General features: G+C 33.4%; 1 pseudogene; it reads right to left on the minus strand.

The window, feature by feature from the left end:
- The window catches only part of LOC139863925 (cysteine-rich receptor-like protein kinase 2), a 215,664-nt pseudogene that overhangs the window by 17,926 nt on the left and 183,893 nt on the right, over window positions 1–13,845 (minus strand).

Here is a 13,845-nt window from a genome sequence, read left to right on the forward strand (position 1 = left end):
TACCATTTCTCTCATATCTCCAAATTTTGGTACCCAAATCCTTTTTGCCCTATACCGGGTTCCGTCTTCCAGAATATTAAGATGCTTCTCCGATCCTTTGGGTATTTCATCCTTTAAATTTCCCTCTTTTAAAACTCCTTGTTGCACCTCCTTTATTTGAGTAGTAAGGTTATTATGAATCATTATATTCATAGATTTTACTCGAATGGGTTCTCTATCCTTCATGCTCAAGGCATCGGCTACCACATTTGCCTTCCCCGGGTGGTAACGAATCTCAAAGTCGTAATCATTCAACAATTCAATCCACCTACGCTGCCTCATATTCAGTTGTTTCTGATTAAATATGTGTTGAAGACTTTTGTGGTCGGTATATATAATACTTTTGACCCCATATAAGTAGTGCCTCCAAGTCTTTAATGCAAAAACAACCGCGCCTAATTCCAAATCATGCGTCGTATAATTTTGTTCGTGAATCTTCAATTGTCTAGACGCATAAGCAATCACCTTCATTCGTTGCATTAATACACAACCGAGACCTTGCTTTGATGCGTCAAAATAAATCACAAAATCATCATTCCCTTCAGGCAATGACAATATAGGTGCTGTAGTTAGCTTTTTCTTCAATAACTGAAATGCTTTCTCTTGTTCATCATTTCATTCAAATTTCTTCCCTTTATGCGTTAATGCAGTCAAGGGTTTTGCTATTCTGGAAAAGTCTTGGATGAACCTTCTGTAGTAACCAGCTAGTCCTAAAAACTGGCGTATGTGTTTCGGAGTTTTTGGGGTTTCCCACTTTTCAACAGTTTCTATCTTTGCCGGATCCACCTTAATACCTTCTTTGTTCACTATGTGACCGAGGAATTGAACTTCTTCCAACCAAAATGCACACTTTGAAAACTTAGCGTACAATTCTTCCTTCCTCAATACTTCTAACACCTTTCTCAAATGTTCACCGTGTTCTTGGTCATTCTTTGAGTAAATAAGTATGTCATCAATGAAAACAATGACAAACTTGTCAAGGTATGGTCCACACACTCGGTTCATAAGGTCCATGAACACAGCTGGTGCATTAGTTAAACCAAACGGCATGACCATAAACTCGTAATGACCGTAACGTGTTCTGAAAGCAGTCTTTGGAATATCATCTTCTTTCACCCGCATTTGATGATACCCGGAACGTAAGTCAATCTTTGAATAAACAGACGAGCCTTGTAGTTGATCAAATAAGTCTTCGATTCTCGGTAGTGGGTAGCGGTTCTTGATGGTAAGTTTGTTCAACTCTCGGTAGTCGATACACAACCTGAATGTACCATCTTTCTTCTTGACAAACAAAACAGGAGCTCCCCACGGTGATGTGCTTGGTCGAATGAAACCACGCTCTAAAAGTTCTTGTAATTGGCTTTGCAGTTCTTTCATCTCGCTGGGTGCGAGTCTGTAAGGAGCACGAGCTATTGGTGCAGCTCCTGGTACAAGATCTATTTGAAATTCAACGGATCGATGTGGGGGTAATCCCGGTAATTCTTTCGGAAATACATCGGGAAATTCTTTTTCAATGGGAACATCATTGATGCACTTTTCTTCAGTTTGTACTTTCTCGACGTGTGCTAGAACAGCATAGCAACCTTTTCTTATTAGTTTTTGTGCCTTCAAATTACTAATAAGATGTAGCTTCGTGTTGCCCTTTTCTCCGTACACCATTAAGGGTTTTCCTTTTTCTCGTATAATGCGAATTGCATTTTTGTAACAAACGATCTCTGCTTTCACTTCTTTCAACCAGTCCATACAGATTATCACATCAAAACTCCCTAACTCTACTGGTATCAAATCAATCTTAAATGTTTCACTAACCAGTTTAATTTCTCGATTCCGACATATATTATCTGCTGAAATTAATTTACCATTTGCTATTTCTAGTAAAAATTTACTATCCAAATGCGTCAATGGACAACTTAATTTAGCACAAAAATCTCTACTCATATAGCTTCTATCTGCACCCGAATCAAATAAAACGTAAGCAGATTTATTGTCAATAAGAAACGTACCCGTAACAAGCTCCGGGTCTTCCTGTGCCTCTGCCGCATTAATATTGAAAACTCTTCCGCGGCCTTGTCCATTCGTGTTCTCCTGGTTCGGGCAATTTCTAATAATGTGGCCCGGTTTTCCACATTTATAACAAACTACATTGGCATAACTTGCTCCGACACTAGTTGCTCCGCCATTACTCGTTCCGACACCATTTGTTCCTTTCGTTCTATTAACCCCTGGTTCGTAGACCTCACACTTCGCCGCGCTATGACCATTTCTTTTACACTTATTGCAAAATTTGGTGCAGAACCCCGAGTGATACTTTTCACACCTTTGGCATAGCTGCTTCTGATTGTTGTTGTTGTTGCGGTTATTATTGTTATTGGGATGATTGTTGTAGTTGCTGTTGTTGTTGTTGTTGTTATTGTTGGGCCGTTTGTTGTAGTTGCGATTGATGTTGCGATTGTTGGGATAATTGTTGCGATTATTGTTGTAATTGCTGTTGTTGTTGTATTGGTGATTTTTATCACCGTTTTCCTCCCACTTTCTTTTGACTTGCTTCACATTGGCCTCTTCAGCAGTCTGTTCTTTAATTCTTTCTTCAATCTGGTTCACTAGTTTGTGAGCCATTCTACATGCCTGTTGTATGGAGGCGGGCTCGTGTGAACTTATATCTTCTTGGATTCTTTCCGGTAATCCTTTCACAAACGCGTCGATCTTCTCTTCCTCATCTTCGAATGCTCCCGGACACAATAGGCACAATTCTGTGAATCGTCTTTCGTACGTGGTAATATCAAATCCTTGGGTTCATAACCCTCTAAGTTCTGTCTTGAGCTTATTGACCTCGGTTCTGGGACGGTACTTCTCGTTCATCAAGTGCTTGAATGCTGACCACGGTAGTGCGTACGCATCGTCTTGTCCCACTTGCTCTAGATAGGTATTCCACCATGTTAACGCAGAACCTGTGAAGGTATGCGTAGCGTACTTCACTTTGTCCTCTTCAGTACACTTACTTATGGCAAACACCGATTCGACCTTCTCGGTCCACCTTTTCAATCCGATCGGTCCTTCGGTTCCATCAAATTCCAAAGGTTTGCAGGCAGTGAATTCTTTGTAGGTGCATCCTACACGATTTCCTGTACTGCTGGATCCAAGGTTATTGTTGGTATGTAGCGCAGCCTGTACTGCGGCTATGTTTGAAGCTAGAAAAGTACGGAATTCCTCTTCATTCATATTCAAGGTGTGTCGAGTAGTCAGTGCCATTTCCTTCAAAATAGTCAAATGGAACAAGTTAATCATACAGAATATTAAGAGTAGTTAATAGTATTTCGTAGCATAATATGAACTCATTTATAAAAGCTTTTTCTTCATATTAGCGTTTTATAAGTTTAAATTCGGGTAGTACCTATCCGTTAAGTTCATACTTAGTAGCTAATATACAATTCAACTACTACAATTCTATATGAAAAACTGATTATATTAATATTTCGCGTTCAAACTTTTACACAATATTTTACAAACTTACAATACCGCTTATTTTACATATAGCATGAAATATAGCACACAATAAATTTGATACAAGATGGTTGTGAAGATAATTCTAGCTAGTAAACAAGTCGTTCAGCAAAGGCAATAAAGACACGTAATTCATACGTCCAGAAACAAGTCATGCATTCTGGTTTTACTAGGATTACTTCCCATCCTTGGTCTTGTGGAACATAACCGTTATGGCCGTTGATAAGACAGCGTGTTGTAACGTCGTCAAAGGGACGAGGGTTACGTAATGTCCAACAGTCCCGTAACAATCTAAAAACCTCATTTTTTACCCCAATTACCGACTCCGTCACTTGTGGGAACGTTTTGTTTAATAGTTGTAGCCCGATGTTCTTGTTCTCACTTTGGTGAGAAGCGAACATTACTAATCCGTAAGCATAACATGCTTCTTTATGTTGCATGTTAGCCGCTTTTTCTAAATCACGAAGTCCAATATTCGGATATATTGAGTCAAAATAATTTCTTAACCCATTGCGTAAAATAGCATTTGGGTTCCCCGCAATATATGCGTCAAAGTAAACACATCGTAACTTATGGATTTCCCAATGTGATATCCCCCATCTTTCGAACGAAAGCCTTTTATAAACCAAGGCATTCTTGGAAAGTTCTTCAAATGTCTTACAAACTGATCTCGCCTTAAATAGTTGTGCCGAAGAATTCTGACCGACTCTAGACAAGATTTCATCAATCATGTCTCCGGGTAGGTCTCTTAAAATATTGGGTTGTCTATCCATTTTGTGTTTTTATACTGTAAAATAGACAAGAGTTAGATTCATAAAAAAATACTTATTAATACAAGCAATTTTTACATATATCATAAAGCATAAGCACACTATATTACATATATTACACCACACGAATACAACTATCTTATTCCGACTCGTTTGTTTCTTCTTCTTCGGTTTTGGTTCGTTTTGCCAAGTTTCTAGGGATATATGATGTTCCCCTAATACGAGCCGTCATTTTCCACATTGGTTTAGAAAAACCTGGTGGTTTAGAGGTTCCCGGGTCATTGTTACAACTTAAGGACTTCGGGGGTTGACGATACATATAAAGTTCATCGGGGTTGGAATTAGATTTCTCTATTTTTATGCCCTTTCCCTTATTATTTTCTTTTGCCTTTTTAAATTCAGTTGGGGTAATTTCTATAACATCATCGGAATTCTCGTCGGAATCCGATTCATCGGAGAATTGGTAATCCTCCCAATATTTTGCTTCCTTGGCGGAAACACCATTGACCATAATTAACCTTGGTTGGTTGGTTGAGGATTTTCTTTTACTTAACCGTTTTATTATTTCCCCCACCGGTTCTATTTCTTCATCCGGTTCCGATTCTTCTTCCGGTTCCGATTCTTCTTCCGGTTCCGACTCTTCTTCCGGTTCCTCTTCGGGAACTTGTGAATCAGTCCACGAATCATTCCAATTTACATTTGACTCTTCATTATTATTAGGTGAGTCAATGGGACTTGTTCTAGAGGTAGACATCTATCACATAATATCAAACGCGTTAAGAGATTAATATATCACATAATATTCACATGTTAAAAATATATAGTTTCCAACAAAATTTGTTAAGCAATCATTTTCAAGTAAACACGGTCGAAGTCCAGACTCACTAATGCATCCTAACAAACTCGATAAGACACACTAATGCAAAATTCTGGTTCTCTAAGACCAACGCTCTGATACCAACTGAAATGTCCCGTTCTTATTGATTAAAAACGTTCCATATTAATTGATTTCGTTGCGAGGTTTTGACCTCTATATGAGACGTTTTTCAAAGACTGCATTCATTTTAAAACAAACCATAACCTTTATTTCATCAATAAAGGTTTAAAAAGCTTTACGTAGATTATCAAATAATGATAATCTAAAATATCCTGTTTACACACGACCATTACATAATGGTTTACAATACAAATATGTTACAACAAAATAAGTTTCTTGAATGCAGTTTTTACACAATATCATACAAGCATGGACTCCAAATCTCGTCCTTATTTAAGTATGCGACAGCGGAAGCTCTTAATAATCACCTGAGAATAAACATGCTTAAAACGTCAACAAAAATGTTGGTGAGTTATAGGTTTAACCTATATATATCAAATCATAATAATAGACCACAAGATTTCATATTTCAATACACATCCCATACATAGAGATAAAAATCATTCATATGGTGAACACCTGGTAACCGACATTAACAAGATGCATATATAAGAATATCCCCATCATTCCGGGACACCCTTCGGATATGATATAAATTTCGAAGTAGTAAAGCATCCGGTACTTTGGATGGGGTTTGTTAGGCCCAATAGATCTATCTTTAGGATTCGCGTCAATTAGGGTGTCTGTTCCCTAATTCTTAGATTACCAGACTTAATAAAAAGGGGCATATTCGATTTTGATAATTCAACCATAGAATGTAGTTTCACGTACTTGTGTCTATTTTGTAAATCATTTATAAAACCTGCATGTATTCTCATCCCAAAAATATTAGATTTTAAAAGTGGGACTATAACTCACTTTCACAGATTTTTACTTCGTCGGGAAGTAAGACTTGGCCACTGGTTGATTCACGAACCTATAACAATATATACACATATATCAAAGTATGTTCAAAATATATTTACAACACTTTTAATATATTTTGATGTTTTAAGTTTATTAAGTCAGCTGTCCTCGTTAGTAACCTACAACTAGTTGTCCATAGTTAGATGTACAGAAATAAATCGATAAATATTATCTTGAATCAATCCACGACCCAGTGTATACGTATCTCAGTATTGATCACAACTCAAACTATATATATTTTGGAATCAACCTCAACCCTGTATAGCTAACTCCAACATTCACATATAGAGTGTCTATGGTTGTTCCGAAATATATATAGATGTGTCGACATGATAGGTCGAAACATTGTATACGTGTCTATGGTATCTCAAGATTACATAATATACAATACAAGTTGATTAAGTTATGGTTGGAATAGATTTGTTACCAATTTTCACGTAGCTAAAATGAGAAAAATTATCCAATCTTGTTTTACCCATAACTTCTTCATTTTAAATCCGTTTTGAGTGAATCAAATTGTTATGGTTTTATATTGAACTCTATTTTATGAATCTAAACAGAAAAAGTATAGGTTTATAGTCGGAAAAATAAGTTACAAGTCGTTTTTGTAAAGGTAGTCATTTCAGTCGAAAGAACGACGTCTAGATGACCATTTTAGAAAACATACTTCCACTTTGAGTTTAACCATAATTTTTGGATATAGTTTCATGTTCATAATAAAAATATTTTTCTCAGAATAACAACTTTTAAATCAAAGTTTATCATAGTTTTTAATTAACTAACCCAAAACAGCCCGCGATGTTACTACTACGGCGTAAATCCGGTTTTACGGTGTTTTTCGTGTTTCCAGGTTTTAAATCATTAAGTTAGCATATCATATAGATATAGAACATGTGTTTAGTTGATTTTAAAAGTCAAGTTAGAAGGATTAACTTTTGTTTGCGAACAAGTTTAGAATTAACTAAACTATGTTCTAGTGATTACAAGTTTAAACCTTCGAATAAGATAACTTTATATGTATGAATCGAATGATGTTATGAACATCATTACTACCTTAAGTTCCTTGGATAAACCTACTGGAAAAGAGAAAAATGGATCTAGCTTCAACGGATCCTTGGATGGCTCGAAGTTCTTGAAGCAGAATCATGACACGAAAACAAGTTCAAGTAAGATCATCACTTGAAATAAGATTGTTATAGTTATAGAAATTGAACCAAAGTTTGATATGATTATTACCTTGTATTAGAATGATAACCTACTGTAAGAAACAAAGATTTCTTAAGGTTGGATGATCACCTTACAAGATTGGAAGTGAGCTAGCAAACTTGAAAGTATTCTTGATTTTATGTAACTAGAACTTGTAGAATTTATGAAGAACACTTAGAACTTGAAGATAGAACTTGAGAGAGATCAATTAGATGAATAAAATTGAAGAATGAAAGTGTTTGTAGGTGTTTTTGGTCGTTGGTGTATGGATTAGATATAAAGGATATGTAATTTTGTTTTCATGTAAATAAGTCATGAATGATTACTCATATTTTTGTAATTTTATGAGATATTTTATGCTAGTTGCCAAATGATGGTTCCCACATGTGTTAGGTGACTCACATGGGCTGCTAAGAGCTGATCATTAGAGTGTATATACCAATAGTACATACATCTAAAAGCTGTGTATTGTACGAGTACGAATACGGGTGCATACGAGTAGAATTGTTGATGAAACTGAACGAGGATGTAATTGTAAGCATTTTTGTTAAGTAGAAGTATTTTGATAAGTGTATTGAAGTCTTTCAAAAGTGTATAAATACATATTAAAACACTACATGTATATACATTTTAACTGAGTCGTTAAGTCATCGTTAGTCGTTACATGTAAATGTTGTTTTGAAACCTTTAGGTTAACGATCTTGTTAAATGTTGTTAACCCAATGTTTATAATATCAAAAGAGATTTTAAATTATTATATTATCATGATATTATGATGTACGAATATCTCTTAATATGATATATATACATTAAATGTCGTTACAACGATAATCGTTACATATATGTCTCGTTTCAAAATCATTAAGTTAGTAGTCTTGTTTTTACATATGTAGTTAATTGTTAATATACTTAATGATATGTTTACTTATCATAATATCATGTTAACTATATATATAACCATATATATGTCATCATATAGTTTTTAAAAGTTTTAACGTTCGTGAATCACCGGTCAACTTGGGTGGTCAATTGTCTATATGAAACCTATTTCAATTAATCAAGTCTTAATAAGTTTGATTGCTTAACATGTTGGAAACATTTAATCATGTAAATATCAATCTCAATTAATATATATAAACATGGAAAAGTTCGGGTCACTACAACTATGACCACGTAACGGGAGCTAAGTTAACGACGCCGTCAATGATGATTTTGTCAAGTCATTACATTTGTTGAGCCATCTTTTGTTGCTGTAAACACCACTTTTTACCGCTGCAACTTGTCTAATTTCTGTTAATATCACCAATGATTTCTTCCTATTCTCTTAATGGGTCGGTTTTATTCTTTGTAGACTTTGGTTTAAAGGGTTTTCGTCACTTGGGTTGTGGAGAGTGTTGGGCCATGAAATTTAAGAACCCATCGTTCAAAATCCCTCTAAATTCCTGTTTCGTTTTCTATTTCGTTTTCTATATCTATTTTCTATATTTGTTTTTCTGATTTTCGTTACAGATATATCACGTCATCCCTCTCAGTTACAGTCACGTTATGATTTTTGTTTTCTATTTTATTCGAACCACAACCACCGATGCTTCATGTTCGATCATTATTGTTGCCTGTCACTATTTCTGTACAACGAAGATGATGATTATGATGCACAATGATGATGATTGCAGAATGGTAATATAGGTGATATGGAATGTGAGTCACGATTCGTGAAAATAAATATCGAATGTGATTATGATAATTTATACATGAAATAATAAACCTTAATAATAAACATTGATAATGAATGATGATACCATTGATATAATAATAATGATGATGCAGTGATGATGAAGATAAGATGATAATGATTGATGATTAGGTTAATTCAAAGGTGAGGAGGATTCGATGACTGAGTTAACGGCCGAACCTCCTGTGTGTGTTGTTGTGTCGACTAAAAAACCCTACTCCATCAGTTGGTATAGGATAGCAGGCTTCTAGATCCAAATAATCTATTGAATGGGTCATTTTGATGGACTAGTAAACATGGGCTTCAATGATATTAAATAGGTTGGGCTTTTAACAAGAATACCCAACAGTTTCGTGGGATCTATTTGAGTAACACTCAGAAACCGAAACACAGTCGGTTCTTGTTTTCCTTTCGAGCACAATCTCAATTCGATCGTGTTTTTCATTCAAATCGAGGGTATAATTTACAACCTAAGCTTCATATGTTTATTACCACTATATTTTAAATACCATAATTATAATTATTATGCTATATAAGTTGTAATTGTATGAACTAATATGTATATATACAAATAACTTAACAAGGGTTAATAAAACGATATCTATAAAACGTAGATTGTAAAGATAACTAATAATCACCTTTATATATATATATACATACATACATATATACATACATACATACATACATACATATTTATGACTAAAACTTACATTATGTAGTTATAATGGTAAGAATTATAATAACACTTATACATAGAGATTTATATATATACTCATATATATATATACATATATGTATATGTATATGTATAGGTACTCAATCTAATCATTAATATTAATAGATGATTCAGGTACGTTTATTATGTATGTAAATATGATTATATATTAAAAATTATCATTATCTTTTTATTAAAAGTTATCATTATTATTGAAACTATCATCTTTATTAGTATTTTTATTATTATTATTAGAATTATTATTAATATTAAAAGTATCATAACATTTCTTTTATTATTACCTTTAACATTATTGTTATTATTATCATTATTTTTAACATTAATATTATTACTTTAACATTATTATTATTACTATTATTATCATTTTTATTATTACTAATATCATTATCATTATTACTATTATAATAAAATATATTATTATTATCAATGTTGCTATTAATATTATTATTATTATTATTATTATTACAATAAAAATTAGTTATATAAAATATATTTAACAAAACTATATTAATATTTTTATAATAAATATTAATTATTTATTTAAAATATATAAAATAAATATATTTAATTTATTAACAAAACATATAATTTATTAAGATAACATTTATATCACTAATAATATATAAATTCGTTCGATTACAATTATATGTGTTGATATATATATATAAATGATATAGGTTCGTGAATCCGAGGCCAACCTTGCATTGTCCAGTTCTGTCATATGCATATTTTTACTACAAAATATCGTATTGTGAGTTTCATTTTCTCCCTTTTTAAATGCTTTTGCAATATATATATTTTTGGGACTGAGAATACATGCGCTGTTTTTATAACTGTTTTATGAAATAGACACAAGTACTGAAACTACATTCTATGGTTGAATCATTATACTGGATATCAACCTTTTAGCTTGGTAGCCTAAGAATTAGGGAACAGACCCCCTAATTGACGTGAATCCTAAAGATAGATATATCGGGCCTAACAAAACCCATCCAGGTTATGGATGCTTTAGTACTTCGATTTTATATACAGATGAGTGTACCTGTATATTTGAGGATATTCTAAATTCATTTGTTAATGTCGGTTACCAGGTGTTCACCATATGAATGAATTTTTATACAGATGATTGTTCCTATATTATAATTTTTGCAGATGAGTGTTCCTGCAGTTTATATATAAAAATGAAATCTTGTGGTCTATTAAATTTATGGAAATGATTAATTATGATAAACTAATGAACTCACCAACCTTTTGATTGGCACTTTTAAGCATGTTTATTCTCAGGTATGAAAGAAATCTTCCACTGTGCATTTGCTCATTTTAGAAATATTACTTGGAGTCATTCATGACATATTTCAAAAGACGTTGCATTCGAGTCGTTGAGTTCATCAAGGTTATTATTAAGTCAATTATAGTTGGATATATTATGAAATGGTATGCATGCCATCAACTTTCGATGTAATGAAACTTTGTCTTTTAAAAACGAATTCAATGTTTGTAAAATGTATCATATAGAGGTCAAGTACCTCGCGATGTAACCAAATGTAATGTATTCATCCAGATAGATTAGGACGGGTCTCTACAGGTGGTATCAGAGCGGTGGTCTTAGCGAACCAGGTCTTGCATTGGTGTGTCTAACTGATAGTTGTTTAGATGCATTAGTGAGTCTGGACTTCGACCGTGTCTGCATATCAAAAAGTTTTGCTTATCATTTCGTGTCGAAAATTATTTGCTTATCATCCTTAAAGTCTAGACACGTCTTACTGCCTCTATTGCATAGATAGTGTATATACAAATTCATATCTTAGCGTATCTGTTACTGTAAACTTTGCCTGACAGCTTCCGAAGATTGCTCCGTAACTCATGGGATTCTGGTATTATATGTACATATGTAGATTATGTATTGAATAATATTAATCTAAGTCCTATAATCTATATCGTATAGAAATCAATTCCTTGATCGTACGATATGGATCCCTCAACCAATTCATGTTCCTCAAATTCCGATAGCTACTCCAATAGCTATTCTGACAACTATTCCGATATGGATATTCACCTGAGCTCCGAAAGCAGTATAAACAAAATGGATCAACCAATTAGTCATCTTCAATTCTGGATGAATTGGGGATGAGTTTGTAATCTACTTAATCAATGGGGACGAGAAGAAGGCGATCCCTTCCATCCACCACATTTTCCTCTTGGCGAAGAACCCGAAGCACTTACCGGAGAACCTATTCGAAACACCATTTTTTCTCTCATTTCCAGAGTATCTCATCACGATTATATACTATTTCACATTCTAAATCTTATTCATCCGCTCGTCCCGACCGACAATAATCCTGGAGTAATAGAAGAAGTCAACGAGCTTCGCGCCCGAATAATAGCTTTGGAGAATATGATGCACAATTTGCAAGCATCACCGACAACACCAGTACCACCGACAACACAAGCCTCAACATCACAATCTATACCTCGAGCATGATCTTTGTTCTACATGGCGATTATGTAATCTCTAATATTTTAGAGATTATGTATTCTAGTTCTAACAGTAAATCAAATGAGTTTAATATTAGATTAACTCATTAATTCCATGATTACATCTAAAGAAAATATATATGTATATATATTTTCATAAAGATTGTAATTAAAAGTTCTTTTGTACAAACTATTAATGATGAGAATATTTTAACGGGTAGGTAATACCCTAGAAATATTTAGATCTCACATTAACATGTTACACTGTACATTCTTCAAATTCGATTCAACAGTCATTTACTATCCTACTTAGAACCGCAGATATACGAATCCGTTCACCGTAGAATAACCATTTTCATTCAATTATATATTTGGATTTTGACTTATCAGAATCCAACAAGTGGCATAATGAAGAAAACATTTGACTAAATAAAATTTGTTAGAAACAAATAAAATAACTATGAGAAATTTTGTTAAGAAACCACGCTAACAAAATTCTAGCTAACTATTCCTAGCTAACTGTTAATTCCTTATTACATTTAATTATCGCAATTTATTTATTTATACTGGATATCACCCTTTTAGCTTGGTAGCCTAAGAATTAGGGAACAGACCCCCTAATTGACGCGAATCCTAAAGATAGATCTATCGGGCCTAACAAACCCCATCCAGGTTATGGATACTTTAGTACTTCAATTTTATATAAAGATGAGTATACCTGTATATTTGGGGATATTCTAAATGCATTTGTTAATTTCGATTACCAGTGTTTACAATATAAATGAATTTTTATACAGATGAGTGTTCCTGTATTATAATTTTTGCAGATGAGTGTTCCTGCACTTTATATATAAAAATGAAATCTTGTGGTCTATTAAAATTATGAAAATGATTGATTATGATAAACTAATTAACTCACCAACCTTTTGGTTAACACTTTTAAGCATTTTTATTCTCAGGTATGAAAGAAATCTTCCGCTGTGCATTTGCTCATTTTTGAAATATTACTTAGAGTCATTCATGACATATTTCAAAAGACTTTGCATTCGAGTCGTTGAATTCATCAAGATTATTATTAAGTCAATTATAATTGGATATATTATGAAATGGTATGCATGCCGTCAACTTTCGATGTAATGAAAGTTTATCTTTTAAAAACGAATGCAATGTTTGTAAAATGTATCATATAGAGGTCAAGTACCTCGTGATGTAACCAAATGTAATGTATTCGTCCAGATGGATTAGGACGGGTCTCTACATCAGGAGTAGTATATTACCTTATCAAGTAGGTATTCCATATTAGGCCCGTTATAGGTCACATCACCACTCCTCCAACCACTAACGACTTCAAGGGTGACGATGCCAAAGCTATAGTAGTCCACTTTCTCCGATAAATGTCTATAGGTCGCATATTCTAGTGCTGTGTATCTCCTATTATGTATTTATTGTGACGACCCGGAAATTTTCGACCAAATTTAAACTTTATCTTTATATTATTCCTACATGATAAGCAAAGTTTGTTAAGTTAAATATCAAGATT

The sequence above is a fragment of the Rutidosis leptorrhynchoides genome, chromosome 8 (assembly GCF_046630445.1).
Source record: "Rutidosis leptorrhynchoides isolate AG116_Rl617_1_P2 chromosome 8, CSIRO_AGI_Rlap_v1, whole genome shotgun sequence".
Classification (NCBI taxonomy): Eukaryota; Viridiplantae; Streptophyta; class Magnoliopsida; order Asterales; family Asteraceae; genus Rutidosis; species Rutidosis leptorrhynchoides.